Below are 22,634 nucleotides of genomic sequence, written 5' to 3'. Positions count from 1 at the left end.
CCACATCTATGCCATAATCTGTTTCCCAAGTCAGCTATTATCAGAGCTCACTGCCTCATCCTCAGCACCACCAGATTACCGCAATCACATAGAAAAAAGTGCTATGGGAGCTACCAGAAGATCCCCAGACGTCTGCCACCAAGAAAACAAGGCCCCCACAGGTTGGACTTTTACCTGCCCGATCCTTTGATTCTCTCATGACCCCACCCGGCCACCCAGGGTTGAAATATCAGCTTATGCCAATCTGCATGTTAATGGAGGGGTCAGATAGCTGTCAGCTTGGATGGTTGTTCAGTAAACCGTATCTCAATGGTCCTCCTACATACTGATCAGATCCTTACAGAGATTTACTGATATTCTTTCTACGTCCCTTATTCTAAAAAATACTGACTTGACCATTGTGTAAACCCCCCCCCCCCCCCCAGGACCGGCACCACCGCCAAAGTCAACATGCAATCACCAAACGCAGGAAGTCAGAAACCAAAATTGACTTTAATTTCTCCAAATGCAAAGTATTTTCCCCCGAGGACACAATTCCCGTTCTTGTTTTGTCTACTGAATGATTTTCGAGCATCCAAACATTACAAAAATTCCAGAAAATAATAACATTTGTGCAAAATGTACAAAGTACATTGACTGGTGTAGAAAAGGAAAGGGGTCCCCAATTTACGAATATCAGCCAGCTATGAAAATCTCTCTCTGGAGGACCCGTCACATCTCAGAATCGCATGAAAAGCCCATTGGCCTTATTAAGAACTGTGTAATACCACAATTCTCCTGTGGTGGCGCTGCAGGGAAATGGAACAACTTTAGAACAAAATGAAGCAGCTGATCGCTGGAGGTCACAATTCCAATACATTATATGATCAAATTTAGTTTTTTAGGGGTCCCTTCTAACAAAAAGCAATCGTTAAAAGAGGACACCCCAATAATAAATGTGCCCCGCCCCTAATAAAAAATCATTTTCTTTTGTCAAATATTTGCTTAGATTATTATTTTTTTTTGGTTCTGTTTCTGGATTGTCACCAAACTTTCCCGGGCCCCTGAACATCAAACCTGCTTTATCCCTTACATCTGTCATGGCTAATCTCCGGCACTCCAGCATTGCTAAAACTACAACTCCCAAGATGAACACTTGCTTGGCTGTTCTCAGAACTCCATAGAAATGAATAGAGCATGCTGGGAGTCGTAGTTTTACCACAGCTGGAGTGTTCTACACCTTTATGAATGCATTACTAGTAAATATTCCTTTCAGGGCTGTGGGAAAAGCTGGGTGACAACCAATGGGTGAGCAGTAGTCGAGGTCATAAGGTTGTCACCCAGATTTTTGTCGAAAAATATGACTATTTGCTATTTTAGAGGCAAATTTTTGTTTGGTTACTACTTATCGGTTGTCTGAGAGCTGGAGTATATGGGAGCCATCTTAGCTGATTAAGGCCTCTCTCACACGACCGTATGGCTTTTTCAGTGTTTTGCAAGCCTTTTTTTTCACGGATCCGTTTTTACGTTTTTGGTTTCGGTTGGGTTTCCGTTTCGATTCTGTTTTTCCGTATGGCATATACAGTATACAGTAATTACATTAAAAAAATTGGGCTGGGCATAACATTTTCAATAGATGGTTCCGCAAAAACGGAACGGATACGGAAGACATACGGATGCATTTCTGTATGCGTTCCGTTTTTTGTTTTTTTTTGGAGGACCCATTGACTTGAATGGAGCCACGGATCGTGATTTGTGGGCAATAATAGGACATGTTCTATCTTTCAGGGTCCATTCACACGTCCGTAAGTGTTTTGTGGATCCGCAAAACATGGACACCGGCAATGTGCATTCCGCAATTTGCGGACCGAACATCGCCGGTACTATAATAGAAAATGCCTAATCTTGTCCGCAATTGCGGACAAGAATAGGACATGTTCTATTTTTTTTTCGGAAACGGAAGCATGGATTCGGAAGTGCGGATCCGCAAATGCGGACAGCACATTCCGGCCCCATTAAAAATGAATGGGTGTGCACCCGTTCCGCAAAATTGCGGAACGGATGCGGACCCATTTTGTGGATGTGTGAATGGACCCTTAACGGAACAGAAAAACGGAAATGAAATGCATACGGAGTACATTCATTTTTATTTTTTTGCGGAACTATTGAAATGAATGGTTCCCTATACGGACCGTATACGGAACGCAAAAAAACTTCCCCTTATATGGAAAAAAAACGGTTGTGTGAAAGAGGCCTAAGGCGGGCCGCAATGCAAGAACACCGCCCGTGGGGCAGCCGCAGCGGACCCATTTACTTTAATGGATCCACGATCCGGCCGTTCCGCAAAAAGATAGGACATGTTCTATTTTTTTTGCGGAACAGAAGTATGGGACGAAACCCCACGGAAGCACTCCATAGTGCTCCCATAAGGTTCCGTTCCGTGCTTCTGTTCCGCATCATTCCGCATCTCCGGATTTGCGGACCCATTGAAGTAAATGGGTCCGCATCCGTGATGCGGAATGGCCACGGAACGGCACCCGTGTAATGCGGATCCGCAAGTGCGGTCCGCAATACGGCAAAAGTAAGCACATGTTCGTGTGCAGGAGGCCTAAGATTGATATCCACACCTTCATCAATGGCAACCTGCGGTCCGCTAGAGATTGCAAATCAACAACTCTGAGTACGCTGGGAGTAGTAGTTCCGCGACAGCTTGAGAATCCCAGACTATACAAGAATACGGAGCGCAGGTTGATCACGTCCATAGCTCTCCGCAGCAGACACATACCATCATCATCTCCCGTAAATCTGGACATCACATGATATATCGCCATAGCCCGGTGACGGTTTCCTATGTCTGTATTTTACATACTGCGCCTGAGATGTTTTTAAGGATAGGGGCTTAGTGTATATTTCAGGGTCATGCTTGACGTAAGTTGGTGGGGGCTCAGAGACCCTCTGTCTGCATCGTTAATCAAACGGGGGCTACACTGAAGAGCTGAAACCCCCGGCCGGCCAGGAAAAATGCAAGTTTGTCTTTTGCAAATTTCATTCTCTTTATCATCCCATTTTCGAGAGCATCAATCACGGACAGGAGGGTCTGGGTAATGTATGTAGCCGTCTGTGGCGCTGCCAGGCGGTATGTAAGGTGCCCGAAATATTAATGAACATGCCAGTAGTGAATATAACTGTACAGGCTAAACCTAATACATAATATTCAAGTTACAGATGTAGGAAACGTTAACCTGACACTAAGTAGACTGTTGAAGCAAAGTGACACAACTAAAGCCGTGAAAAAAGTAAATTTAATTTTTGCTGCAACTGTGCATTTAATGAGTTAAACAGGTTGTCCCATGAAATATTTTCTAGTTTTCAAACCAGCCCCTGAATCTGAGCACTTTTGTAATTACATGTCATTAAAAATGTTGTATAGCCACTGAGTTATTGAATGAAATCTCTCTGTACAGCGCCACCTGCTGTTTGCTCTTTTTGTAATTTCTCTGTCCGTCTCACCGAGTTGGACGCACATGCTCAGTTTCATCCTCTAACTGCCACCAGCTCCAGTAGACAGAGCAATCCCCCCTGAAAAAGGACACATCCCCGGAGCTGACAGCTTAAAATACATCTAGTAGAGCAAATGGAGCAATGAATGGGGAGATCTCTGGATCCATGCGAGGTACAGGGCTGGCTCTAGCTTCGTTAGAAAGAAATTGTCATGTACTATATGTGTAGCGTCAGGTAGGGAAGAGTGTAGCCCTGAGCTCAACCCACACCACTTTTCCTACCTAATGGGACAATCCACGCTAAATAGTGGCCCCCAACTGGGCGATAGTCCCTAGCCTGAAGCTAAAGAGAAGGGCCAGTCAGAAACAGAGGGTAACGTCAGAGCCAGGAGAGAGAAAAACGCAGAGTTCAATGCCAAACAGAGTCAAATATCAAGCAGTGTCCAATACAAAATAGGGTCAGATACCAGGAGGTCACGTCGGAGGCAAAAATCGGAAGTCAAAGATAATGTCAGAAAACAAGCAGAGCGTCGACGATCGGGATAATACACGAAACTCCGCAAGTAAGGCAGTAATACCAATCACAGGTGACTGTGACCTGCTGCCTAATAACCCGCTGACAGGGAGTACGGGATGCCGACGCCGATCATTATTAGACTGGCGTCCCTGCTCTCTGGTAGGCTGACCGGCTCCACTGTCAGTATGGCTGGTCATCACAACAATGGAAAGACGTCAGCGCGCAGCAGCAGAGAGGCCGAGCTCGCAGCGGGAGCGCTGACACGTGAGTACATGACAATATGAGGACCGATTTCCAGTTTTTACATTAATCATGGAATAACTCCTTTAAGAGTCAAGATAAAGGCTGCTACATCTGTACTGTATAGAATATGCAGTAACTCTTCGGGCAGGAGCTAAGGTGCTATAAAAGGTGCAGCAAAGACCAAGAAGCAAATACCCTACCCCCCACTTTTAAAGCTAATCCCCTTTCATGGTTGGCATCTATGTGGAGAGAACCTTAAAGGGCATCTGTCAGCAGTTTTGTACCTATGACTCTGGCTGACCTGTTGAATGTGTGCTTGGCGGCTAAAGACAGATCTGTGTTGGTCCATGTTGATATGTGCCCGCGTGGCTGAGAAAAGAACAAAGAAGGGGCAGTGCACGGGGCTACATTCAATGTTGCACAACCCCTCCCAGAATCGTCACTAATGGCCCCCTGTGTGATGGGCCCCGCAGCAGCTGCTACACCTGGTTGTTACTCTCCTTTCCTCTTAGGTCGCACCATTACGGACCTTCTCTCCTGATGTTTACCTGTAATTAGGGATGAGCGAATCAACCTTGGATGAAACATCCGAAGTCGATGATTTGCATAAAACTTTGTTAGAATACTGGACACAGCGAGCGCTCCGTACAGCATTCTAACGAAGTTTTATGCGAATCGACTTCGGATGTTTCATTCGCTCATCCCCACCTGTAATCTATTGTACAGCGATACGGGAAATGTTGGCGCTTTAAATAAAATGATTCTTATTAGATCTTGACAATAACTCATGCCCTGTCACCAGCTCCCACAGCAAACATCGGCAGACGTGACCGTGCTGCAGGACGCAGGGGCGTCATTTCCCCGCATTATACGTCCAGATGACTCGCTCTGCACATAAAACGCTCCATATGGAAGGATAAATAGAAAACCTTGCGGTGCTGTAAGTGCTTCACATCTGTTTGTGACAAGCACCGGGCAATGACCACTAAGCGTAACCAAACATTAGCGCGGGCGCTTCCTGTCCTTAATGGAATGCTATCATCCAATGCACTGGTTGTCCCTCTGTGGGATGCACATGAGATGGAAGCGGGTGATAAGACCGACCTTGTAATACTGTAAACCTGATGAAAACCGGCCGGGGGCTCTATACTGACGCAAATCCGTGCCCTGACCAAGCGCCGGCCGCAGGGGCAGAGTCACTGCACAACAAGTCATCACTCCTGGAATGCAAACACCGGTGGCGGACCACAGAGGCTGGATAAGTCATGTTTTATAACACTATACTATACCGCTGCTAGGATTATTACTTTTATATTCTTGGAGTTTTTCTACTTTTATGTAAAGAAAGGTTAATTACCCTAAAAATGAATAGTTTTATAAATTTTCAGTAGACTTTGTTTTTCATTCCTCATCAATTTCAAGATTTCTGCTTGTTGTAAGGGAATGGGAACACTCATTGGATTCAATAGTATCCAGTCTAGACAATGCTCTGTGAGCTAAACAGCCCGGACTCCAGACTGATACATTGTAACAAACTAGTACAGTTGTATCCAGTCTAGACAATGCTCTGTGAGCTAAAAACAATCCGGACTCCACACGGATACATTGTAGCAAACTAGCAGAGTTGTATCCAGTTTAGACAATGCTCTGTGAGCTAAACAGCCCAGACTCCAGACTGATACATTGTAACAAACTAGTACAGTTGTGTCCAGTCTAGACAATGCTCTGTGAGCTAAACAGCCCGGACTCCAGACTGATACATTGTAACAAACTAGTACAGTTGTGTCCAGTCTAGACAATGCTCTGTGAGCTAAACAGCCCGGACTCCAGACTGATATATTGTAACAAACTAGCACAGTTGTATCCAGTCTACACAATGCTCTGTGAGCTAAACAGCCCGGACTCCAGACTGACACATTGTAACAAACCAACAGAGTTGTTTCCAGTCTAGAAAATGCTCTGTGAGCTAAACAGCCAGGACTATAGACTGATACATTGTAACAAACTAGTACAGTTGTATCCAGTCTAGACAATGCTCTGCTCGGGCTGTTTAGCTCACAGAGCATTGTCTAGACTGGATACAACTCTGCTAGTTTATTACTATGTATCAGTCTGGAGTCCGGGCTGTTTAGCTCACAGAGCATTGTCTAGACTGGATACAACTCTGCTAGTTTATTACTATGTATCAGTCTGGAGTCCGGGCGGTTTAACTTTGGACAGGACTACTGCCCCTGAAGGGAAACAACAGTGTTCTCATTCACTGACAACTAGCAGAATTGGAATACACAAGAACTGCTGCTCCATTCATCCGAGATCTGAAAATAGCGGAGCGTTGTATTCTGCTGTTTCCAGAATTTCCCTAGAGATAAATGCAGCACCAGGGGCAGCGGACTGTATCTGTGGATAGGGGAAAACGTCCAACCACCGGAATACCCCTTTAAGCTTAATTTACATTAAACTGAGAAAATCCCTTTATATCAAGCATAAAGGCTTTAAATAAAAGCCCCATGCCAACGAAGAGGCTTAAAGGGAACCTGTCATCACCTTTGTTCTGCCCATACTAACGGCCGTATAAAGGACAGACAGGTGAGTTGATGTCAGCGGTCTGTCATTTATAAGTTACAATTAAGTTGTTGCCGAGAACCAACATCACAATCCTTGCAGACTGGGCCTGGAAAAGAGTCACGGCCACCTGAGAAGAGTCCTGGTTATTCATGACTTCCTGCTCTCCTGCCCACCTGCTGATGGCTGACAGTCTTCTACCTAGTTTTCTCTCTTTCTCTCTAGGAGAGAACTGCAGATGGGTGACAGTGCAGGAGATTATGAATGACCATGACTCTTCTCAGGTAGATTTGACTCTTTTCAAGGCCTGGGCTGCAATGATTATGATGTTGGTTCTCGGCAACCACTTGCTTTTAGCTCATGAGTGACACACCGCTGACATCAGCATTTCTGTCACTATTTTATGCTGCCCTCAGTAAGACAGGTAACCTTTAAAGTGGTTGTGCCATCTGGGCATAACCCTGAGGGGGGTGACTCCCCCAACCCCACAACGCCGAGCTGCGAGATGCTGTAGAGTGGTGCCCACCAGGGATCATGGGATGGAGAAGCTGGACCTGAACACCCGCTGTATCAGTGGGTCCAGCTCAGCTTTCTCCACCATGGGGGTAGCAAACCTGTTCCAGTTCCTCTTCTCTGAAGGCATCCATCTGATCATCCATGACACTTCCATTCCTCTATTCCTCTAACATTCACTACAGGGTAGTCAGCTACATACAAATCTCCGCGCAGGACACAGCTGTGAACATGGGAGGGAGCCAGACTGACATCTTTCCAGGCTTCTTCGAGGACCAGACCATGAAACATGATGGCATCCAGCAGGAGAGCAAAACTGACGTTTGCTGAACGACGTCAATACAACTCCGGGTCGGTACTAATAAGAGAGAAGTGGTGTCTGGAGAAGCAGGATGACATCAACGGAAGAGATATCTATAGACAGCAGTTATCATACGCGGGGGCTCGGAGGACATCAGGCAGCAATCCAAGAAATGCCGACATTAACCTGCAGTCATATGGAGAATACAGGAGCATGGCGCTGAATCACTGATACTCATCCTCTACTACCGGGCCAGAGTTCCTTCCTCGCCGAGGTGTCGTCATGACCCGATGCCCATGAGAAGAAGACAATGGACATCTATTTCCTCTTCATCCACCTCATCTGTTTCTGTAAGAATGGGCGATAAGGGCATATTCACACTGAGCTGAAAGTGCTATGTTGGTGTACCACTCTTAAAGGGGTATTCCCATCCTAGCGATATATGCCAGCAATGTCAGATAGGAGAGGTCCCAGAGGCGGGACCCGCACCTATGTCCAGAACTGGACCCCGAATTGAGCAGAGAGCAGGTGCGCATGTGCAGCCGCCCTCCGTTCACAGCTATGGGAGTTCTGAAAATTATATTGCGCAGTGAGCTCTCCGTCCACCTCTTCCGAAAAGAGAAGTGCAAATGCTACTCCTATAGCAATGAACGGAGAGCATGCAGCGCAGTGCATGGCGTGTACTTTAGAGAGCACCTGACATCGATGGTGGAGCCTAGCGATAGGTCATCAATGCCCCAGATGGGCCAGCCTCTTTGACATACATCACCCACCGACCCATAAAGATTTTCCCGGCATATATGCGACTATACCCTCACAAGGTAGAGAGTTTCCATTCGGGAGTCTTGGAAAGCAGGCCACAATCCATACTGGAGCTCTGATGGAAGTCATGTTGGCTGACACCCATAACTAAAATGAGCTGAACAGAACTTATACCAAGAAACACTTTTCTACGGTAAAATTCTTTAAAAGGGGCTGTCCACTTCAGAAATCCCTTTAAGTTAACAGGATCATCCAACAATAACATGTTGTCTCCATGTCCAGATCAGCTGCAATCTGTGGGAATAAGTGTAGAGTTTCCCTGCAGCTCCCCCTCAGGGCAAATGAAGCATTACACAGTATCCAAGAAACAGCCTTGGTGGTCGTTACTGTCTATTGTGACTTTTCTTCTCTTACACAACGAATGGAGGTCTTGAGGAATAAAGTTTCTCCTTGTGGTGAACAACAATTTGGTGTAGGGAGTCTTATAGGCTTTGCAATGCTCCCTGGGGAAAAAAAAGGCATGCAACGTGGTTCCTCCAGAGGCAAGAAAACAAGCTCTCTGGTGCCACCTTTTGGGTCCAGCTGCCTTATAAGTCAGTGTCAGGCCCTTTATAATGTGCTTTTAACATGAGTTGGCCTAAAAACCAAACCAGAATCTTCTCCATTTGGAAGAGACTCAGACAGACGTCTCACCCCTGCAGAATCAGGTACTGGACAGGAAAAGCTCCTAGATGGTAGGCTCACCGAAGACGTGAAGTGGACTGGGATTTACTGTGGACCCAGGAAAGAGATGTCTTATATTTGGAAGGTAGACCAGATATCAGCACTGTGCCCCTGATAAGGAAGGGAGGAGGCTCGTTATGACACATGTAGGTCTGAATCTATGGGATTGGCGGTCCCACTAATGCATTGATTTTCTCTAAATCTTATTATGCTACATGGATCCCATTACCATGAGAATGGGGGCAACGTTCTGTATGAATGGAGCAGCAGTCGAGTATCAACCTACATGGGACTGCTGGAGATGGCCAAGTGCAGTCCCATAGAGAATGAGTGGAGCGGCCATGCTTGTTTCTTTGGAGCACTGTATGCCAGTAACCAGTCAGTGTGTCCAAATGATCTACGTGCTCTGTCTTAGCGGGGAAAGAGCCGATCACATGATCACAACAGTACAGCTCGTGTTCCGCTCACCTGACCATCGGCCAGAAGGGGGTCACAGCCAAATTGTGCACTTGGCAAGTTTCCTGTATAATGCAGACAAATGTATTACTCTATACTCTTAGGCTACTTTCACACTAGCGTTAATATTTTCCGGTATTGAGATCAGTCATAGGGTCTCAATACCGGAAACAAACGCTTCAGTTTTGTCCCCGTTCATTGTCAATGGGGACAAAACGTAACTGAACGAAACGGAATCCTCCAAAATACATTCCATTCCGTTCTCATACTGGAGAGCAGCAGCATGCTGCGGTTTGCTTTCCGTCCTGGGATGCGGAGCAAGACGTATCCGCCATGACCCACAATGCAAGTCCATGGGGAAGGATCCGTTTTCTCTGACACAATAGAAAACGGATCCGTCCCCCATTGACTTTCAATAGAGTTAATGACGGATCCGTCTTGGCAATGTTAAAGATAATAAAACCGGATCCGTTCATAACGGATGCAGACGCTTGTATTATCAGTAACGGAAGCGTTTTTGCTGAGCCCTGCCGGATCCAGCAGGAACGCTAGTGTGAAAGTAGCCTTAGCTGAGCAGACGGCCCCTTTAAGTTGCATGGTATGAGGGTCATGGAAGCAGAAAAGTAGCTGCAGGATCCTCCTGTCTTACTAATGGATTATGTCTCGTCTTGAAGGGTCCACTGCTCATGATTTGCATCCAAAGAAAACATGGAGGGGGCAGAAATAAGAACGGGGAACATAATAATAAATTCTTGTTTCACAGATTCTCCCACGAGTCTGCAGATGAGTCTATATGGTCACTATAGGCGGATACGGATAAATCGTGACAACCGCGCCAGAATGTACACGATATTAGAAGGTATCTTCATTTCTACTTTTACATTCCCACTTAGTAAATTCTGTACACTAAAGAACATGCGATTGCCTAAAAATCACCTACCATATTCTTTGCCCTGGGGGTCTTCTTAACACTGGGCACCCGAGCTGAGGTCTGAATGGGGTTCTTATTAACATTGAAGGTCTGATTAACGTTGGGGGGGTCTTAGCTGAGGTCTAATGAAAAATATTTTTTTCTTATTTTATTTTCCACCTCTAAAACCTAGGTGCGTCTTATAGGGTGAAAAATACAGTAACTATCATCTAAACAGCATGCTACAGGCACTGCAGTAGTCACAGGTAGCTCTATCTGACAATCCAAATATCTGAGGAAATCAAGAAACCGTCCAGAATGTCAGACACGGAGGACGGACTCAGGCCATCCACGTATAGACAGACGCTCATCTGAATGACCATCATGTAATACCACATATGCCCTGTAGTGGTCGCTGCAGTGGAAATGCATGACTGGCAGCTACCTCCCACGGCAAAATCATGGGGAAAATCATGGGGAATGCCAGGAGTTGGACCTGTAGTAATTAGTCCATTGCCACAGCACCTATAATCTAAAAAGTGGTCGCCTACGAGAGCTGCATCAATCAAACTGAGGGAAATTAGGAGGAAATGAAGATGGAGATTTACATTAAGAGGCACTGTCCCATTAAATAAAAGTCCACATTTTTAAACCAGTCCCTGCATCTGAATCCTTTTGTAATTGCATGTAATTAAAAATTCAGTATAGCCACCAAGTTATTCAATAAACTGTATCTGTATAGCGCCACCTGCTGTTTGTTCTTTTCGTTATTTCTCTGTCCCCCTTGTTGAGGTGGATGCACAGTTCTGCCCTTCAACTGCCATCGGCCCGACTATAACAAAGTTATAAGCTTTGACAGTCCAAGGGGGAGAGCAGCAGCAGAAAGGACACACCCTCTGAGCTGTGATAGGGAGAGAGCTGTAGCAGAAATGACACCTCTACTGAGCTGTGATAGGGAGAGAGCTGCAGCAGGAAGGACACACACCCTGAGCTGTGATAGGGAGAGAGCTGTAGCAGGAAGGACACACACCCTGAGCTGTGATAGGGAGAGAGCTGCAGCAGGAAGGACACACACCCTGAGCTGTGATAGGGAGAGAGCTGTAGCAGGAAGGACACACACCCTGAGCTGTGATAGGGAGAGAGCTGCAGCAGGAAGGACACACACCCTGAGCTGTGATAGGGAGAGAGCTGTAGCAGGAAGGACACACACCCTGAGCTGTGATAGGGAGAGAGCTGTAGCAGGAAGGACACACACCCTCTGAGCTGTGATAGGGAGAGAGCTGTAGCAGGAAGGACACACACCCTGAGCTGTGATAGGGAGAGAGCTGCAGCAGGAAGGACACACACTCGGAGCCGTGATAGGGAGAGAGCTGTAGCAGGAAGGACACCTCTACTGAGCCGTGATAGGGAGAGAGCTGCAGCAGGAAGGACACCTCTACTGAGCCGTGATAGGGAGAGAGCTGCAGCAGGAAGGACACACACCCTGAGCTGTGATAGGGAGAGAGCTGTAGCAGGAAGGACACACACCCTGAGCTGTGATAGGGAGAGAGCTGTAGCAGGAAGGACACACACACCCTGAGATGTGATAGGGAGAGAGCTGTAGCAGGAAGGACACACACCCTGAGCTGTGATAGGGAGAGAGCTGTAGCAGGAAGGACACACACCCTGAGCTGTGATAGGGAGAGAGCTGCAGCAGGAAGGACACACACTCAGAGCTGTGATAGGGAGAGAGCTGTAGCAGGAAGGACACCTCTACTGAGCTGTGATAGGGAGAGAGCTGTAGCAGGAAGGACACCTCTACTGAGCCGTGATAGGGAGAGAGCTGCAGCAGGAAGGACACCTCTACTGAGCCGTGATAGGGAGAGAGCTGCAGCAGGAAGGACACACACCCTGAGCTGTGATAGGGAGAGAGCTGTAGCAGGAAGGACACCTCTACTGAGCTGTGATAGGGAGAGAGCTGCAGCAGGAAGGACACACACCCTGAGCTGTGATAGGGAGAGAGCTGTAGCAGGAAGGACACACACCCTGAGCTGTGATAGGGAGAGAGCTGTAGCAGGAAGGACACACACCCTGAGCTGTGATAGGGAGAGAGCTGTAGCAGGAAGGACACACACCCTGAGCTGTGATAGGGAGACAGCTACAGCAGAAAGGACATAACCACTGAGCTGTGAAAGGGAGAGGGCTGAAGCAGAAAGGACACACTTACTGAGCTGTCATCATGAAATAAATCTAGCGGAGCAGTGACATTGTCATGTAGTATGTGATGTCGGATTTTCATTTTGTCCACATTAATCATGGAATAACCCCTTTAATAAAGGGGCCTCCTATTATACAAAGTGACAGGTCAATGAGAGATCAATGACATTATGAAAAGTCAAGAACTGAAGCCTTTGATCGAGGAAAATCCGTTACTGGCCGCCTGGAGGAAGAAGACTGAGGAAGGACTCTGCACATTATGCAAACATGACTTCTGAGAAAGTAGCGAGGGGTCAGGGGTCGGGTACATGGAGAGGGACACAGCGGGCAATATTTATTGGTGTGTTCTGCACAAAATGTGATGAACTGTAGAGTATGTCAGGGAATACGGAAACGTGCGTCATATGCATCACCGGACCTCTCTCCCATAAACTATGACATTCACTTCTCCAGTACATGGAAATAAAAAATGAAGCTGCACCACCGTTTTGTGTTTGCAGCTCTGGTGCACACGTATGTGTCTCAGTGGATACAGAAAGCTCAACCTTGTGACTGAATACTTCTCACGATTATGGAGGCGATCACCTTGTCTGAGTAGATCAAACAGGTCCAGAGATTTGTTTTTACAACAGGCTCCAGGACATCAAAAATGGCTTCTGTGGGACAGTGGTGTGGGCATGCTCTGTGTCATGTGCAGGGAGGGGAAGGAAGAGCTATCCTCAGCGCCTTATTGGAAATACTCTGTCATCATGTAAGGGCTGCCGACGAAGATACCAAGGAAAGGAAATAGCTGAAGAAGAGGATACTCATGAAAAAGCAAAGGGATGGCTGCACAGGAGGATACCCAGGAAAGAGCAAGGGGATGAATACACAGGAGGATACCCAGGAAAGAGCAAGGGCATGGATGCACAGAAGGATACTCACTAAAGGGCAAGGGGATGAATACACAGGAGGATACTCAGGTAAGAGCAAGGGGATGGCTACACAGGAGGATACCCAGGAAGAGCAAGGGGATGGCTACACAGGAGGATACCCAGGAAAGAGCAAGGGGATGGCTACACAGGAGGATACCCAGGAAAGGGCAAGGGCATGGATGCACAGAAGGATACTCACTAAAGGGCAAGGGGATGGATGCACAGGACGATACCCAGGAAAGAGCAAGGGGATGAATACACAGGAGGATACCCAGGAAAGAGCAAGGGGATGAATACACAGGAGGATACTCAGGAAAGAGCAAGGGGATGGATACACAGGAGGATACCCAGGAAAGAGCAAGGGGATGAATACACAGGAGGATACTCAGGTAAGAGCAAGGGGATGGCTACACAGGAGGATACCCAGGAAAGAGCAAGGGGATGGATACACAGGAGGATACCCAGGAAAGAGCAAGGGGATGAATACACAGGAGGATACTCAGGTAAGAGCAAGGGGATGGCTACACAGGAGGATACCCAGGAAGAGCAAGGGGATGGCTACACAGGAGGATACCCAGGAAAGGGCAAGGGCATGGATGCACAGAAGAATACTCACTAAAGGGCAAGGGGATGGATGCACAGGAGGATACCCAGGAAAGAGCAAGGGGGTGGATACACAGGAGGATACCCAGGAAAGAGCAAGGGGGTGGATGCACAGGATACTCACTAAAGGGCAAGGGGACGGATGCACAGGAGGATACCCAGGAAAGAGCATGGGGATGGCTACACAGGAGGATACCAAGGAAAGGGCAAGGGGACGGATGCACAGGAGGATACCCAGGAAAGGGCAAATGTATAGCAGATGTGGATAACCAGGAATGGGCAAAGGGTCAGCTGAAGCAGACGATAACAAGGATGGGGCAAGGAAATAGCAGGATAATGGGCAAAGGCATAGATGCACAGGAGGATACCCATGAAAGAGGAGAGGGGATGTGCCTGCAGAGATACCTAGGAAAGGGCAAATGGATAGCAGCAAATGAGGATACCCATGTAAGAGCAATGGATGGCTGCAGAGGAGGATCTCCAGGAAAGGAACAAGGGGAAGGCTGCCGACACAGGACATGCAGAGTGTCTGTAAGACAGATATTCTAAATCCATACAGATCTGTATGTGTGATCTACTACCAGGTACCAAATATGGGAATGAGGCTGCAAAAAATACCTCAAGTGTACAAAATAACACCCTGGCCCGAAAAAACCCCTTACAGGAATTATCAGCCCATTTGAGTAGACTGACTTCTCAGGTCCTACTAAATCCTCAGTCCCACAATATAAAGGTCCCTCCTCCGCTCAGTCCCATCTCTACACTTCTAATTGTTACTTGCTGGAGCCTTCAGCCATGATTCCTGCATCCTCTTCATGTTTCCCGCTGTGGAGAACGTTGCAGGAGGCTGCTGCTTTACTAGAGAAATGTCCACATCAGTAACTGAGGCAGATCAATCCCAGAAGTCAGCGTAACCAGCGTCAAGTGTTCAGACTGATGAATAAGAGGAGATCTGGACAACGATGATACATCGGGAACAAGACATAACGAGTTTACCATCTCTAATGGAACGCTCTTCTATGATCTCAAGGACTGCAAAATGTCTCAGGAGCAGCTTAACCTAATCATCAGCCGATGTGCCAGACAAAAAAAATGGTATATGTTCAAAGGAGACAAATACGAGAAGGAACATTCATCTTCATCTTATCTTCTATAGTAGGTGATGGTATTCTGCAATCCATGTGGGGGCTGACGGAGAGGACCACTGCTCCCCACAATGCAGATGCACAAAATCAGGTAGCTGTTGCAGCTCCTTTACGGCCTTCTTCTGGACAGCAGAGCACCTGGACCCCTGCTGGGCAAAGGTGGTTGACTGGGTACCTCACGATAAGGCCTAAACGTCATGGTGACCTCTGTTCCTTAATTCTCCGGGACAACGGGAATCCTAGATGTCCGTCCGCCACTGATAAGCCATAACATTAAATAACTTCAAAAGTAATTTGTCAGCCAGCTCCTGCAAATCATGGCTGACCAGTGTGGGTTATCTTCCCTTGAAAAATGCAGGAGGTGCTGTTCCAGTGCTTTTGCAACGTAATGGGGGTGACTGCTGCAAGCATGGAGATCCAGGGTTGTTGCCGGCTGGCCGCAGTTCTCCAGCAGTCACTGGCTACACAGCAAAGGGCTATTATGGAATTTAATGGGAGTCTGTCACCTCCAAAATTGGTTTCAAAATGAGCGTACCGCCACGTAGGGTGGATGACCCAAAACATGACCATACCTTTCCTGTGAAAATTTAGCCCTCCAATACCTATGCAAATAAAGTGCTTGGTGCACTGTAGGTGGCATTCCATTTGGTGTCCCACAGACCCAGTAGTGATGACAAAGGTGAAGCCAAGTGCACTGAATGGAACAGCCCTGCCCTGGAACAGCCCTGCCCAGGGTGCACCGAAAACCTTTTTTGCATAAAAATAAAAATAAGCATTTCTCAGGATTAGAAGACTGGATATTCACAAGCGAGATACAGTGATGTTTCGGGGCACCTACCCTACATGGCTGCATGCATACTTGGAAACTGATTTTGGAGGTGACTCTAATAATGAACCCTAATGAGAACCTATTTTTCTTTTTTCGCTGGAGTACCCCTTAAAGTAACTGTAGTATCCGTCATACCGCACAGTCTGCGCGTGGATCCCGTTCAAGCCTTCAGCTTCATTTCCCTTTAACAAGCGTGTATACAGCGGGTTCCAGTAAATGTGCAATGCGGTCGCACTACCTCCTGCAGATCTTACAGCCACAATATTAAATATTCAGCACTAAACACATTTCTGTGTAATCTCACGCCAAGATGATGGGATTTTTATCCAGAAGATGGAAATGGAGAAGTCAAGAGGAGGAGATTATGTCAGTGTTAGGAGCAGGACCGCACTGAGAGCTAACACCGGCCTGCAGGACATTAAACACGGGTGTAAAGCACTAAGTGATGTGACCCACCAGGACGCCTGGACACTCCGATACTGTGAAACTCTGATCCTGAAAGGGCAGAGGCAGCAGGTGCACCCAGACCCTGGTGCCTGAGGAGATCACTCCCCCCTGCTACATAAGACCCCAGTATTATAAGTGGCACATGGTAGGTGGGGGAACTTAAAGGGGTTTTCCAGGATTACTATGGTTTCTCAGCAGATATGCTCATGTAGTCTCTTCCTTCATGTACATCTTCCCAATGCTTTTTCTTCTTCAGTTTGGACTCTTCTGACCCGTTTTCTCCATGTAAACCAATCCCTCTGGTTTTTTTCCATCTTGTTTGTAGCACTTCCTGTTTCTGTATCCAACCAAACCCATGATGCACTTCTCCTTCCTCTGCCACAGCTCCAGCACCGCCCCTAACAACGACCAACTAGTTTATAGCTCCTCCCACCCAGCTAGTTATATAGACACTCCCTATCACTGCTCCTAAAACCCAGCTATTGTATAGCTCCTCCCACCCAACTAATGACATAGGCACTCCCCTATTGTATAGCTCCTCCCACCCAACTAATTACATTGGTACTCCCCTATCACCAAGCTATTGAATAGCTCCTCCCACCCAACTAAATACATAGGCACTCCCCTATCACCCAGCTATTTTATAGCTCCTCCCACCTTATTACATAGACACTCCCCCTATCACCCAGATATTTTGTAGCTACTCCCACCCAGCAAATGACATAGGCACTCCCCTATAGTATAGCTCCTCCCACCCAACTAATTACATAAGGCACTCCCCTATCACCCAGCTATTCTATAGCTCCTCCCAACCAACTAATTACATAGACACTATTACCCAGCTATTTTATGGCTCCTCCCACCCAACTACATAGACACTCCCCTATCACTCAGCTGTTTTATAGCTCCTCCCACCAAACTAATTACATAGACACTCCCCTATCACCCAGCTATTTTATAGCTACTCCCACCCAATTAATTACATAGACACCCCCTATCACTAGTTACATAGACACCCCCCCCCCCCATCACTGCCCCTAACACCCAGAGAAAAGCTCTAAAGTTGAGCCAAAACGTTGCGTCCACATGGGGGAATAAACGCTACATTTTTACTTCAACCTGCTGAGAGTGCTGCCTACTTGTATATTGGGCACTGGTCTAAACCCCCTGGGCTTGCACTGATTATTTGTTTTTGTTTGGTGCCGCCATTTTTGCTTTGGTGCTCCTAACACCCAAATATTTAATAGCTCCTCCCACCCAATTAGTTACATAGACACTCCCCCATCACTGCCCTGCCCATGGACATAACATTACAGGAAATAGGAAACAGCTGCATGGACATGGTCATGTGACCACAGCCCAGAACGGGAGACAGATGCAAAAAAGGTAAAAGAAATACATTAGAAAATTTATCGACCCTCAGAAATAAAGATTTTATAGGATGTTGATTGAAACAGGAAACCTTAGGCAGTTCACAGAAGTTCAGGCTTGGGATCGGTGTTCTGTAGATTATAAGGGAAAATAATAGCATTCTTAATACAGAGTGCATAGTACAATAAGGCTGGAGGGGTTAAAAAAAATTAAATAAAAATGTAACTCACCTTAATCTACTTGATCGCGCTGCCCGGCTTCTCTTCTGTCTTCTTCTTTGCTGTGCACAGGAATAAAACCTTTGGTGACGTCACTGTGCTCATCACATGGTCCAATCACATGGTTCATCACCATGGTGAGGGACCATGTCATGTGACGTCACCACAGGTCCTTAGCTGGCAGCTCAACATTACAGAAAAAGACAGAGATCCACAACTACGCGATCAAGTGGACTCGGTGAGTTGATTTTTTTTTTATTTTTAACCCCTCCATCACTATTTTACTTTGCATTCTGTATTCAGAATGCTATTATTTTCCCTTATAACCATGTTATAAGGGACAATAATACAGATCGGGTCCCCAGCCCGATCGTCACCTAGCAACCATGCGTGAAAATCGCACCGCATCCGCACTTGCTTGCGATTTTCACGCAGCCCCATTCACTTCTATGGGGCCTGCGTGAAAAACGCAGAATATAGAGCATGCTGCGATTTTCACGCAACGCACAAGTGACTCGTGAAAATCACCGCTCATGTGCACAGCCCCATAGAAATGAATGGGTCAGGATTCAGTGCGGGTGCAATGCTTTCACCTCACACATTGCACATCACTTATGCGTTGCGTGAAAATCGCAGCATGCTCCTCTTTGTGTGTTTTTCACGCAACGCAGGCCCCATAGAAGTGAATGGGGTTGCGTGAAAATCGCAAGCATCCGCAAGCAAGTGCGGATGCGGTGCGATTTTCACGCATGGTTGCTAGTAGACGATCGGGATGGAGACCCGATCATTATTATTTTCCCTTATAACATGGTTATAAGGGAAAATAATAGCATTCTGAATACAGAATGCATAGTAAAATAGCGCTGGAGGGGTTAAAAAATTAATAAAAATAAATTAACTCACCTTAATCCATTTGCTCGCCCAGCCGGCATCTCCTTCTGTCTTCATCTTAGCTTTGTGTAGCAACAAGGACCTTTGGTGACGTCACAGTCATCACATGATCTTTTACCATGTGATGACCGGAGTGACATCACCACAGGTCCTGTTGCTACACAAAGCTAAGATGAAGACAGAAGGAGATGCCGGCTACGCGAGCAAGTGGACTATGGCGAGTTAAATTATTATTATTTTTTTTAACCCCTCCAGCACTATTATACTAAGCATTCTGTATTCAGAATGCTATTATTTTCCCTTATAACCATGTTATAAGGGAAAATAATACAATCTACAGAACACCAATCCCAAACCTGAACTTCTGTGAAGAAGTTCTGGTTTGGGTACCAAACACGAATTTTGCACTTGCGTGAGAAAAATCGTGCATTACAATGTATTGCACTCGCACGAAAAAATTGCGGGTGTTCTCGCAACGCACCCCCAAATTTTCCCGCAACGCCCGTCTGAAAGAGGCCTTAAAGTTTCATCTCCTTGCACTTACAGCAGCAGGTAGGTCTCCAAGATTTAGTCAAATTCATCAAGAAAAATTAGCCTGAAAATGGCACAAATTTCTATGAAAATCTACGCCTGTTTTTGCACAACTAATAAAAGTGGTAATAATCTTTATATGGCGCTAACCTATTCCACAGCGCTTCATAAATCCCTCCTTTTCTCAGATCAGAGCAAGATCCGTAAATGTGGGCACAGTGTTATACCAAATGCAGGGTCTCAGGGGCGGAGCGTGGCACATACTGTCTCTTCTGTGTTCTATGAAGCCCTGTGTCAGGCTCCGCCCCCTCAAACCACGCACTAAGTATGATACTCACTGCCTGGTGTTTTCCTTTAAATCTAAAAGAAGAAGTTATGTTATCTGTCAAAGATGATTCAGTAAAAAAAAAAGTACACAGGTTTCCCAGGACTATAATACATACGGCCTATCCTTATCGGATCGGCAGGTTTCTAGTACCACCCCTGATCAGCAGGTCACCTCGAACAGTGCCAGACATTTCATAGTGGCTGTTCCTGGTACTGCAGCTTAGTCCTGTAATGCCAGACATGGCCACTACCCAGTGTATGGTGCTGTCCCAGGTAAATAAAGACAGGGACGTTGAGCCCCTTCGTTCACCCTATCGATGGTGTTAAGAGTCAACACCCCCCCTCCAAGGATCATATAAGGACAGGACATCAACAGCATAGACCTGGAGAAGATAAAATTATCATAAAAATTGTGAATGAAGAACATCACAGGAGGTGTAAAGGAGCAGAGACAGGAACTCGTCCCGAAGTCACACCGATATGGTCCTACGACTATTACGCCGGCTCTATTTTCCCATTCGGAAGGAGTTTATAAGGATTTACATTGGTCACGCAATAAACAGCAGTGACTAAAACCAAATCCCCGCCGGCGCGTCTTCTAATGGACTGCTGTTTACATGTCTATTGTGGAAAAGCTACTTACTTCTGTAAACTAAACCCCCCGAATATTGGAAGACCAGAGGGTAAGCAACAGATGCGGACTCTCCTGGGCGACAGCTCATTGCTTTAACTGGAAAGTGGTTCAAAGTGAGGTCAGCACATGGTGACCACCCCGGTGAAAGGTCTATTCACTCAATATGGTGTATACAGGCTGCCAAAAACAGTAGCCAATTCCGATCTTCACTCTTCTACGCAGGCAGAGGCATAGCATTAGGCTCCTGCACAGTAAAAAAAAATCTATAAACAGACCCCCACCAATCTTCAGGCACCAGGAACTGAATGCAACTGCTACCTACAGTATGTATGCCCTACAGCTATACCTCTGCATGCCGACTTACAGGACCCTAATAATTATCACAAATAGGGAATTCGTATCACGAATAATGCACTGTTAAGTGAAGACTAGTCTCTATTTGGTGGTGTTTTTTACTTTCTTGTTACTGTCCACATGACTACACAATATACTGCAGTTCACTTGCTCAGCTTTGCTGTATAGACTGGGACAGAATGAGCAGAGTCATCTCATTACCATTGGAGAGTGAAGAAGTTTATAACAACTGCATTCTACTGCTGGAGGCCTGAATATGGTGGGACAGGATCGCTATACAAACAGATAAGGCTCTATATGCAGCCCCCTGTCACTCTCTGGCCTCTAGTGGAGGGGCTTCCCTTCCAGGAGACTGTTAAAAATCTACAGAGACTTTTCTGTCTATTAATGAAATAGACTCATATGTGTTGGTGACACCAGTATTACGACATGTGGCCGATGGGGCATCGACTGGCTGCACTGGTCACATGCTAGAAGCTTGCAAAAAAGACCATGGAGGATCAATGGAGAGTCTGCGTTGGATCAGGGCGGATAAAGCCAAGCACTTTTTTTGTTATTTTAAAGCATTCATTTTTTTTGTTTTTATAAAGTTGGAAAACCCGTTAACAACGCTAAAATCATACACAAAAGCCATTCCCTTTTAGTATAAATTTTTCAGGTTGTCAAGAAACTACCGATCTTTTAGCTTTGAAGACCACACTGCAGATCTTTGAATCTTGAGGAGACGATAACAGAGATACTGAGTGGTATTGGGTGGGGGAGAGTTTTGTCCTTAGATGACCATCTTCTGACAAAATTGCTCTTCTTACATTTGGATTATGCTCTCTATAGGGTTTGTGCGCTGGACTTACGGTAAAGATTTCACCTCATTAGCTAAAATTAGACTCGTAAAAAGATTAGCAGGCGATGAACACAGGGGATTAAGTAGCTGAGGTAAAAGGTGACATGGACGGCCTAGATCTTCTCATTCCAGGAGCAATTATCAGTTTGTGCTTCTTGAGCAAATTGTGTAAAGGACCCTTAGGGCGAAAGACTAATCCAACGTAATCCTTTATGTGTGACCTTTTTTGTAAAGAGAATGCGTCCACAATGGTGTTCACACAAACCTGGTTGCCCTAAATTATGATCTAATGACTCTTAGATGGACTTCATGCGGTCTCCAAAACAAGGTTGCATCCAGGAATCATCCAGAAGAGTCGCTTCTTGTATTGTCCACCATTGTACAATGACCTTCACAGAATGTTCCTCATATGTGGGTCATAATGGAGAAGATACAGTATCTTACAGTTATCACCACCAGTCAGCAAGTATGGATTCCTTTATATGTTCTAACTCTGTGGTCTCCAACTGGAAAGCCACTGGTCAGAAACTGGATCATATAAAGGGTTGTAATATCAGAAAGGCAAAAAGGGGTAAATAAACAGACATCCACACCCATGGAGCCTCCACCACACTGATCCTTCCAGCTCTTCCCAAACACGTTAGATTGTGTTGAATGACGATGATGCTGGGATGGGACCCCACTATATTATTTGCCGAGTGGGCACCACCAACCCTGACGAGCTAGCTGAACATGGGGCTGCATTGCTGTAAACCAGAGTAGCGATGCTGTCCACCACCAAAAGTGAGCACATGAGCATCAGAGCTGGACCATGGAGCAATGGAAGAAAGCAGCCTTTCTAATGAATCACGTTACATCATGTGAACG

General features: G+C 46.3%; 1 protein-coding gene and 1 long non-coding RNA gene across 2 annotated transcripts in view; one reads left to right on the top strand and one right to left on the bottom strand.

Moving 5' to 3' along the window:
- The window catches only part of LOC122925189, a 29,021-nt gene extending 18,008 nt beyond the window's left edge, over positions 1–11,013 (top strand). Inside the window, exons 2-3 of the long non-coding RNA XR_006387552.1 lie at positions 10,320–10,415; positions 10,660–11,013. This is a non-coding gene — a long non-coding RNA (uncharacterized LOC122925189). The remainder of the gene's footprint in view (positions 1–10,319; positions 10,416–10,659) is intronic.
- Positions 1–22,634, bottom strand: part of TTC33 (tetratricopeptide repeat domain 33) — a 202,859-nt gene that overhangs the window by 93,442 nt on the left and 86,783 nt on the right. The window lies entirely within an intron of this gene.

This window comes from Bufo gargarizans, chromosome 1 (genome assembly GCF_014858855.1).
Source record: "Bufo gargarizans isolate SCDJY-AF-19 chromosome 1, ASM1485885v1, whole genome shotgun sequence".
In the NCBI taxonomy this organism is placed as follows: Eukaryota; Metazoa; Chordata; class Amphibia; order Anura; family Bufonidae; genus Bufo; species Bufo gargarizans.
This window is presented reverse-complemented; position numbering and strand designations above follow the sequence as displayed.